This window comes from Magnolia sinica, chromosome 14, assembly GCF_029962835.1.
Source record: "Magnolia sinica isolate HGM2019 chromosome 14, MsV1, whole genome shotgun sequence".
NCBI lineage: Eukaryota > Viridiplantae > Streptophyta > Magnoliopsida > Magnoliales > Magnoliaceae > Magnolia > Magnolia sinica.
The window spans coordinates 42,549,912-42,561,311 of NC_080586.1; positions in this window are offsets into that span (position 1 = coordinate 42,549,912).

The window sequence follows — 11,400 nt, forward strand, 5'->3', positions numbered from 1 at the left end:
TTGAAACACTAAAATAGGCTTCTCTTGTGGTGTGATGCTCCATCTTGGGAACTTAATGGATGGGCGTTGTCACGCCCCAAACTCGGAGATCGGACTCACAAGAATCCCGATCGCCGAATCTGGTGCCGACAGCCTCTGTAGTACCCCATTCTCAGCTCCCAGCACCCATATGCCAGATTTCGATCCTGGGATCCTACAAGGAGGATTTTCCAACATACATTTATCTCATAAGAAGCATAACCACAAGTTTACCCAAATCACAAAGGCAACATCATCATTACATATCCACTAATATAATCATTTGAATATAATGCTGAAAGGGAAATACATATATCAAAAATCAAAGCTCCAGAGGTCCACTGCATGCTTTAAGCTCAACGCTGCTGCAACTTAACACCACCTACATGCATCTATCATGCATAAGCTTATAGAAAGCTTAGTGGGTGGTGAAAGTGTGTGCACAAGGTAAGTGCCAAGTAAGCAATATCAGAGTAATCAGAGTAAGCAAAAATATACTGGTAAGTCCATGAGTGCTATCAGCCGTACCAAGGCTATGTGATGCAAGGCATGAATGCTAACAACCATATCAAGGCTATGCGATACAAAAATATAATAAGCCAATATCAGATGCTGAGGATGCAATGCAATATGCGGTGTGAATGAAATGACTAAGCTGGAGTGTGAAGTCGGGATGATAGTACGTAGTATCGCAAGCTATGGGGTCTATCACAAAGGACTTCTATCCAAACCAGTCTCATATCTAAATTTGGATAGTCAGACTAAATGTGGTAAACTCCTGATCTCAGGATAGTCACGCGCCCAACCGAAATCCTGGCCATGCGAAGGTACACAACAATTAGTTGTGCACCACCAACCCAAGTGGATAGTGAATGAAATGAATGAATGAGTATGCAACTTATACTCAATAAGTCAACATATCAATATGGTTCCTCTATGAGAAATCACCGGGGTCTATTACACTCCAAACCAAATTGTCGTCCCATCGCGCACAACAAGGTGAGTGAAAGAGACCTCACTATCCGCCTGCCAATATTAGGCCCAACTTGTCGATAGTGGACCCATTGCTCGAGCTGGTCAGACTCAGCTTAGCGTTGCCCCCTCCTCTTGGGCAGGTAAGGCCGTACCCCCTTCCAACCGACTACGACAGAGTGGGAGAAGCGGCTTAACGGTATACGGCCCTCATGCGCTCATGCATCCACTCGGTCTAGACGTTAGAGCAACCTGTGGAACCAAGAGGGTTCTGAGACTTTCACCCAGGGATATCTATAGCACCCCATGTAGAACAGATTTTCGGTGTCCCATCTGGCCATCCACGATATGCCTGTGGAGGCTATGGCCTTAATGTCGCTAGGGCATACAGTAATCACAGTACACAATACAATATGCATGAGTCATACAATCCAGTCATGCATCATTCCTGCACATACTGTGTACTCATGTGAGACAATCTTCGCCTATTAGGGAGTCTCATAATAACTGGCATTATGGCATATGCAATGGTTAATCATATCTCACAACAAACATGCAAACGATGCGTATGAGCATGTATCATGATGTTATGCTATCACATACTCATAATCGATATCAATAACCGGCATCAACAATCGACCTCGACAATGTGGACATTTAACCAACATTTCTCCTGAGGAATGGTCCACAAGAGCCTAACATATAGTAGACCCATGGCCTCACATAAGGGCCAAATATACAACACCATGGGCCTCACTCAAGAGCTTAATACACATCACGATGGGCCTTTCACATGGGCCTAACATACATCACAAAGGGCTCCATCGCCTGGCCCTCAAATGCATCACAATGGGCCTCATCACATAGGTCTCATATACATCACATTGGGCCTTAAACACGGGTTGAATACACATCACAATAGGCCTCAAATACGGGCCGTATATACATCACATTAGGCCTCAAACACAGGCCGAATGCACATCACAATGGGCCTTAAATATGGTTCGCATATGCATCTCATTGGGCCTCGACAATCAGAATCAGCCTCGACAATCGGAATCGGCCTCGATAATCGGAATCGGCCTCTATAATCGGAATCGACCTCAACAATCGGAATCAGAATCGGCCTCAAAAATTGGAATTAGCCTCAACAATCGGAATCAGAATCGGCCTCGACAATCAGAATCGGTATCGACAATCAGAATCGGCCTCAACAATTAGAATCAGAATCGGTCTCAACAATCAGCCTCGACAATCGAAATCGGAATCAACAATCCAAATCGGCCTCAACAATTGGCATTGACAATCAGAATTAGAATCGGCCTCAACAATCGACTTCGACAATCGAAATCGGTATCGACAATCAGAATCGGCCTCGACAATCGAAATCAGCCTCGACAATTGGAATTGGAATCGGCCTCGACAATCGAAATCGGCCTCAACAATCGACCTTGATAATTGGAATAGGTATCGATAATCGGAATCGGCCTCTATAATCAGAATCAGCCTCGATAACCAGAACCGGCCTCGATGATCTACTTCAACAATCAGAATCAGTAATTGGCCTAACAAAGGGCCTAAGGGAAGGTCACAATGTGGAAATTTAAACATCATTGCTCATCAATGTGGACATTTAACCAACATTGCTCCCAAGGAGTGGCCGTCATAAACATCATTACATATATCATGGTGAAATCTCACATCGCAATGGGCCTCATATACGTCACATTCGGCCACACAAAGGCCTCACATACGTCTCATTAGGCTCACTCATGGTCCTTATATACATTACATTGGGCCTCAACCCATGAGCCTCAAATACATCTCAATGGGTCTCATATACATCAAGTGGGCTGCATCATGTGGGCCGCTCCAATGAGCCAACATGCATCAAATGACCCACAACATATGGGCCGCACCAATGAGCCCATATACATCAAGTGGGCCACATCAACGGGACGCACCAATGTGGGCCTAATACATATCACAATGGGCCTTACCCATAGGCCATGAATACATCACATTAGGCCTTGCCCATGGGCCATGAATACATCACAATGGGCCTTGAATACATCACAATGGGCCTTGCCCATGGGCCTCAAATACATCATAATGGGCCTTGCCCATGGGCCTCGAATACATCACAATGGGCCTTACCCATGGGCCTCGAATACATCATAATGGGCCTTGCCCATGGGCCTCGAATATACATCACGATGGGCCTCATGGATGGGCCACACCAAAAATCATTTCATTAGTTGTAGGTGTAACATGTGTATCACTATACACTATCATTCCATGGGACACATGGCCCACTAACGATGATCAGCACTGTCCAAACATTGTCCAGGTAAATCAGCACCATCCAAACATTTCCCATATAAATCAGCACCATCCAAACATTATCTAAGTAAATTAGCAATGTCCAACCATTATCCACGTAAATCATCACCGTCTAACCATTGGACAGCACCGTCCAAACATTGTCCAGCACCGTCCAGCATAATCTGGACGGTGTGGATTATAATAAATAAATTAAGGTGGGTCTTAACGAATGGACCACAAATACATCAAGGTGGGCCTTAAGCATCACAGAATGGGCCCCACCAGCTAGATATACAACGCATGCATTACAGTGGGTCACACTGTCCCACGTACGGTGTGAATAAAACATACATCATGGTGTCCACACGTGCTGCATGTAGCATGTCAGCAGGTGGGTCCACGTCCCAGCAAGTGGACAGACGGTGAGGATAAAACCCATGCATCATGTGGATCTCCACCATCCAAACAGTGGACAGTGTGGATGGAACATACATCATGATGGACAACCACCGTCCAGACAGTGGACGGCTAGGATAAAACACATCTCATCGTGGGTACCCACTGTCCAGACCTGCTGGACGATGCAGGTGAGACCCATACATCAAGTGGATTCCCACCAGATGGATGGTATAGGTGAACCCCATACATCACAGGGAGCTCCATCGTCTAGATGATGGACGGTGGATGAAACACCTACATTAAAGGGTCTCCTCCGTCCAGATGAATGGACGGTGGATAATACATCACATGGCCCCCCATGTCCACGTGGACAGCACTCATCAGAGGACTTCCACCTGTCCATAGATAGATGGTGGAGATATAAAATAAATACATCTATGCAGTCCCACATCTGTTGGATGATGGATCTATCCAGTAGGGCTTAGCCCTGTAATGATCTCTTTAAATGGATGGACAAGATGTAACACGTACCTCATTACAGGGCCCATGGCCCTACTGACGTGATACAAATAGATGGACAGTCTGGATGAAATATACAGTCCAGGTGGGGTCCACGTGCTGAATGTAGCATGCATCAGGTGGGTACCACCATCCAGGGACTAAACGGTGGAGGATATAAAGATACATCAAGGTGGGTCCCTGTCCACCGTGGACAGCAAGGACATACATCCTGGTGGGTCCAGCACCGTCCTCAGGTTGCTGGACGATGTGGATGATACACACATCGAGGTGGGGTCCACGTCAGCGTGGCCCACCTATTTGGATCAAACTAATATTTTTTATTCCCTTCATCCAGGGCCTGCTAAAAATCCAGCAACAAGGTGGGCCACATCCCAACACCAAAAGAGAGAGAGAGAGAGAGAAGTAGAGAAAAAGGGAGAGGTCAGAGTAGTGGAGGGACCCCGCCACTATGGGCCCCTCATACAAATCATACATCAAGATGGGTCCCCCATATGTGGGCCCTCAAATCACAAATCAAATAATAAAATCACCCACCATTCAATCTTCTTGGTCCGATGGAATCCCTAACTCTTCAGCTTCAACTTTGACGGAGGATGATGAAATTTGGAGGGTTAGGATGAAAGATGTGGGGGTAGGAAGATGGGCCACACCAAACTCTTCTCATGAAGAGCTTGAATGGTTGGGTTGCTTGGAGAATGAGAGAGAGAGGTTGTAAGAGAGAGAAAGAGAGAGAGATGGGTGAGTGATGGGGTGTGATGTGTACTTGACATGTAAGGGATGGGTTTCTTTGACTTTGGGGTTGCTTTAGTAAGGGAGTGATGGGATATGTACTTGACCTTTGATGTGTACTTAATTGATGGGATGTGATGTGATTGATTTGAAAGATTGTCTTGGGTTTGTAATTACACGGCATTTTCCTCGAACTGAACGCGGGCCCACATCTCCTGGCCTGGGTATCGCCTCGGTGCGCGAGATGCGGGGTTGGAACTGCAACGACAATACGGTCACAAAGGTACAAGTTTTGAGTTGAGCTAACTCTGATATATGGGACATGACTCAGGATCGTGCGCAAACGTTGATAACAGATCACGGGTCACCGAAATTTGACCGGGAGGACCGCGGAGGCTTATGGAAAGTATGGGGTGTGACAATCTACCCCCCTTAAAAGAATTTCATCCTGAAATGCAATTCTCCTATTATGAATATAATTGAGAATAGCTTTTTACTATCTAAGGTAAAAGAATATTTATGTTTTCATTATTTGGGCAAACACGGAAGGACGGTTATAGTAGGTTTGAATCTGATACGTCAAACTTCTGCCTAGCCGGGTAGTGAGTCTACTGGTAACCTTCTCAATCCTAGTGAATATCGATCTTCTACTTGATCAAGGCATTGAGATCATTGTAATCATTAGGATTTAGAATTCATGTCAAACCGTATATACTTCGTTTAGACATGGTTCTGTCGGTCCGTGTTCCCGATCATTTTAGTCATTTGGGATATGTTATTTAATTTTTCATTTCCTTTAAGAATAAACCTAGATGGCTTGTTATACTTTCATAGCACACTCGACTATCTAGGTATTATCCTAAAATGCACATCCATTTATTTCTAATTGTTATAGCCACATTACTACGCATTCATAAATTTCATAATCCTTACTAACTACCTGGTAACTACTAAGGAAGATTTGTAAGGATCATACCTTGTTGGGCTCGCTTAGGGTTGGATGTATCCAAGGCGTACATGCGATGAGTTCCCCGTTCTCGTGCTTGAGGTCGCGAGACTTGAGCAGGATTTGAAGAAGTCCTCTCATCTCGTTGTTTATTAAAATACCGCCTTAAGATATGACCCGGTTTGCTACAATAGCTGCAGAGTTTATCCTGACTCAAAGAATGAGTTAGGTGAGATGTAAATCTCACCCTTTTCTCAGGCATGTGAGGTGCAGATGGTGCCGACCTAACTTTACTTGTTGACTCTCGAATAAGAGTATGTGTTTTGGCCATACGCTTAAAGTCCTTTTCTATTCGCATGGCTTTGTCCACGATATCAGCGAAGTCAGTAAAGTCAAAGGTGCACAATCTCGACTGAATTTCAGGTCGAAGACCTTCCTTAAACTTCTATAATTTATATTCCTCGTCCTCAATGGCCTTTGGTGCATATCGTGACAATTCTTCAAGGCGCGCTTCATATTGAGACACTATCGTATTCCATTGTTCCAACTTGAGAAACTTAGATATTTTCTCATGACGATAGCATGGAGGAAAGTATTTTTCAGTCCAGGTCCACTCAAAATCAAATGGGACTCTTCTTAGCACACTTTCCCACCATATATTAGCCTCGCCTTCCAGGGCATAAGTGGCGAGAACAACCTTCTGGGCGTTTGAACAACCTAGCGGTTTCATCATCTTGGCCATTCTATTCAGCTAGTGTTCTGCTAGAACTGGATCTGATGCCCCTGAGAAGGTCGGTGGTCTCAACCTCTGAAACCTTTCAAACAAATCTGGCCCACTAACCTCTTCAGTCTTTGAGGCCGATGCATGTATATTATGTTGCAGGGCTTCTAACAGTGTGGTGATCGAAGCTTATTGTTGTTGTATGATGGCAGTCATTTGACTAATAACATCGCCTGGTGGGGCTTCATGCTGTGCATTTGACGGAGGTGTGCCAACATGACCCATAGGCAGTTGAGATGGGATAGTTCCTGATGCCGATTTAGGGCTACTTGGCCAAACTGGAGGCAGAGGAGAGCGCTCAGGACTCTCTTCCCTAACAACCTTGTCTGTCAGCGAAGTTAGCAAATGGAAGGTCTATGATCTCGAATGACTTGATTTTGGGGCCATAATCCTGTTAAAAGAAAGGATTTATGATGGTTATGCCTTCATAAGTTTAAACAAGTCTTAACTTAAGATCACAAAACAATTTATATGAATTGCATGACTGGAATATTGTTCAAATCGATGGGTGTTAGACAACTCCTTATCCTCTGCGATTAGGTACAACAGGACTCCAAAGATCTTAAGATGGCCATCTAAGCGTCCTTATACACACATCTTCTAGGCTTCAACCTAAAGGTAAGGTCCTACGATAATCTTATGCTTGTATTTGTGTCCTAAGATGGATTACAGGGGGTCTAAACTTATGAGTTCTTGAATTTAACCAAACTTTCCATAACACCTAAATTTTTGTTTCTAAGTTCAATGGGTACCCTAGATATTCTCATGGGAGCCTAAAATTTTGGATTTCTATATTCACAAGATATCCTAAAGCTAAGGGAATTATACCTAGTTTTCAAGTCTCTAATTTCAACAATGCAACTTTGGAGTATTTGAAGTCCATGTAAGTCTTGTTTTTTTCCCAAGGCCTGGTTTATCTAAACTCGCTTTGATACCACTTGTAACGCTCTGGTTTTTGGAACCCGAGTATATGACTTGCTCTCCAAAAACCCAAGTATTAGCCTATAAAATTCAGTGTAAATTTGAATCGCTTATCATTAATCAGAGTTAGCAGCAAACATACCTAGAGTAAACCATGCATTCTATAAAAACATTCCCACCATAATAAAAATCCAAATGTAGCACGCCCATACAGGACTTATACAATCCCAAATAACAAAGTTCATTAATTAAAAACAGAAATCTATCATCTAATGGTGGAGCTCAATATGGGCCGCAGGGACTCCGTCTAGCTCCTCAGCTACCCGATTTGCTCAGCAACCTAGTGAATAGCATCGGCTTGCCCTACACCTGCATCAACTGATATGGTTTGATTGTGTTAATGGCTATTGCAGTGAGGAACACCCTCTAAGATTACACACTCATCATTCATAATCCAGCATAAGTCGCAATATATGAGAGAGACATTAAACAATGAAATTTAAAATCATGATCATATGTTCATAAATAAGCTAGTCAACATAATCTTAACATTAAGGAAAGGTAATAGAATTTACAATGCAAGTGGACATGTTTTGATAGTTAAATAATCAACCTTACAAACTGCATAAAATGTCTAGAAAATCAAGCTTTAAAGCTCTACTTCACCTATAAATCATATCGTACATGAACGCCACAAGATGGCTAGGAAATCGCTAAGCGAACACCCGCTCCACCCAAAAATCACGACTGAACACCGCAAGATGAAGAGAGAACAACATACAAACATCTACTTCACCTAAAAATCATATCGTACGTGAACACCGCAAGATGACTAGGAAATAGCTAAGTGAATAGCCGCTCCACCCGAAAATCACAGTATGACTGAACACTGCAATATGAAGAGATAAACAACATACAAACATCTACTTCACTTAGAAATCATATCGTACGTGAACATTGCAAGATGGCTAAGAAATCGCTAAGTGAACACCCGCTCCACCCGAAAATCACGGTATGACTGAACACCGTAAGATGAAGAGACAAGCAACATACAAACTCTAGACCACCTGGAAATCATATCGTACGTGAACACCACAAGATGGCTAGGAAATCACTAAGCAAACACCCTCTCCACCTAGAAATCACAATACGACTGAACACTGCAAAATGACTAGTAAACAACAAGATATGTGAATATAACCATCAAGCCACAAAAGGGCACTAATAATCCATCAAAGCCACAAAGGGCAAATAAACGATCCAAGCCACGTAGGGTAAATATGTGTTCCAAGCCATGTAAGGTAAAGTGTGATCCAAGCCCTGTAAGACAGATGTACAATCCAAGTCTTATAAGTGAAATACAGACCACAAGATGGTGAGTTCATGACAAATTCCATTCTTTACATTGCTCAGTCACAAATGGAAAACATATAGTTAATTAACCATGACAACTAAAGATAGCATGTTATCATCAATCATTTATGCTTGATATAATTAAAGAGATATTTTTATTATCTAACACAGGAATCAGGTGCGCAACATATTAACATATTCACATATTCTCATAATAAGTTAAGTAACTCAATCAAGTAACTTAGGGGATACTAAAAGGGAATGATTAAGGCATCAACTATGATTAATGAATTTACGTGGGAAGCTCAAAGGGTGAGTCCTCACCTCGATTAAGCAATCTAGTTGCGTGGCCACTAGATAGCACGATTGAAATCCGATGAGTCAAATCTAGTTAATAAACATGTGACCATGACCCAATTAAAAGATCATGGAAGATGGTTAGTACTTGGCTCCTACAGTCAATATACTAAGTGAAAACTCATTCAGTAACTAATGGATATAAATGAGTTTTGATTTACCTTGGATTTATATCATTTAGCAGCAACAAGGCTAGACTGGGCCAACCCAAACTCAGCCCAACTCCACCGAGTTAACTCGGCAGTTGTAAAAATAACCCAAATCTCTCTTCTTCCTTTTCCTTCCTTCCTCCTGCTTGTTCTACCTCTTTTTCTCCTCACCTCTCCTTCCTTGATGGAAATCCAACTGGACCAGGCCCAACTTGACCTAGTTAGACTCATCAGGACTCAGTTTCAACTGAGTCAACTTGGCAGCCACCAAAAGTCCCAAACTCTCTCCTTCTCTTCTCTCTCTCTCTCTCTCTCTCTCTCTCTCTCTCTCTCTCTCTCTCTCCCTCCCTCCCTCCCTCCCTTTTTCCTCTCTTTTCCCCCTTCTTCTTGCCAAACAATATGGCTGAACTCATCCAACAACTTAGTCAAGCCGGAACTCAACCACTGAGTCAGCATCAGTAACATCTCCATATCTCTCTCTCTCTCTCTCTCTCTCTCTCTCTCTCTCTCTCTCTCCCTCGTTTCTCCTCCTTCCTGCAACCCCTATTGCTGGAACGTCTAGCAACTCCTCAAGCTTGAACCAAGCTCAACAGCAACAACAAGTGGGTCGATTGAATAGCAACCTTGTTCAAAATAACCCATTCACTCAGCTCGAGCCAGACTCAGCCTGAACTCAGTTACTGAGTTGGCCCAGCTCAGCGCACCCACAACAACGCCCTCTATCTCACTCTCTTCTCCTTTTCTCCTTGCTGGAATGTCCAGTAATGGGTCTGGATAGTCCAAACCTAAGCCTAAACTCAGATCTATAAATAGATGGGTCGAGTTACTCAACCCAACAATGCCTCGACCCAAGCTCTCACTCTCCTTCTCTCTTTTTCCTCTCCTCTTCTTCTCTCTCTTTCCTTCTTCTTCTTCTTTCCTTTCTTCCTCGCTCTCTCTTCCACTCTCACTCTCCCTCGCCCAAACAGCGTGGCTGGACTAGGTTCGGCAACTCGGTCAGGTCGCCCTTGACAGTTTTATGCAGCGAGTCAATAGCTCGGTGCAGAATTCGTGCCTGACCTCTGTCTCTTTGGATCGACTCTCTCCTTGTTTCCCGCTCATCGGAGCTGGACTCAGCCCTGAAATAGCGGTGAAGAACGCTTTAGTTGAAGTAGGGATATGTCAATATGTCCTAGAGGGTGGTGAATAGGACTTTTTAAAGTTTTATGGTTTATTTAAAGCCCTATTACACTAATCCTAATAACAGACAATATTAGGATTACTCAAAAGTAACTCTACTAGCTTCCAAGCCCAGTAGAGGATCCAATCACAAACTATTTAAGAAGTAAACAATATTCAACCTAGTTTATGATGGATATAACTATGTAAGTGTGTGAGGTGTGATCACAGATATTCAGATATGAAAATATTAACGTAAGTCACACAAACAAAAGAATAGTAATCTCAAACACAGTCATTTTTATAGTGGTTCGACTACTTGTCTACTCCACTCCCGGTAACCGCACTCAACCCTTGAGTGTACCGGATTTCACTAAGGATGTTTCACAGTGGTTCACCTCAAACCTAAGATTTTAAATCAGGTTCACCTTCAACCTTTACAATCTACACTGAGGTCGACTATTTATGCTCTCACGAGCAAGGGTCAACACAACGCACCCACTTTTAGGCACACCAGCTAAGGATCTTCCACAAGACCCTAAGATTTCACTCGGTTCACCTCTAACCTAAGGTTTTAGACAAGTTAACCTTCAACCAGATGTTTATGCTCTCCACAGAGCAAGGGTCCACACAACGCACCCACCACATACACTCCTGCCGGAGGACTCCTACGAGGGCTTGAAGGGGTGAGAAACACCTAAGACCCAATCCTAAAAAGGAATGATCACAAGTGAATTCTGGACTCTAATAACTTACAAATAAGTGGATGA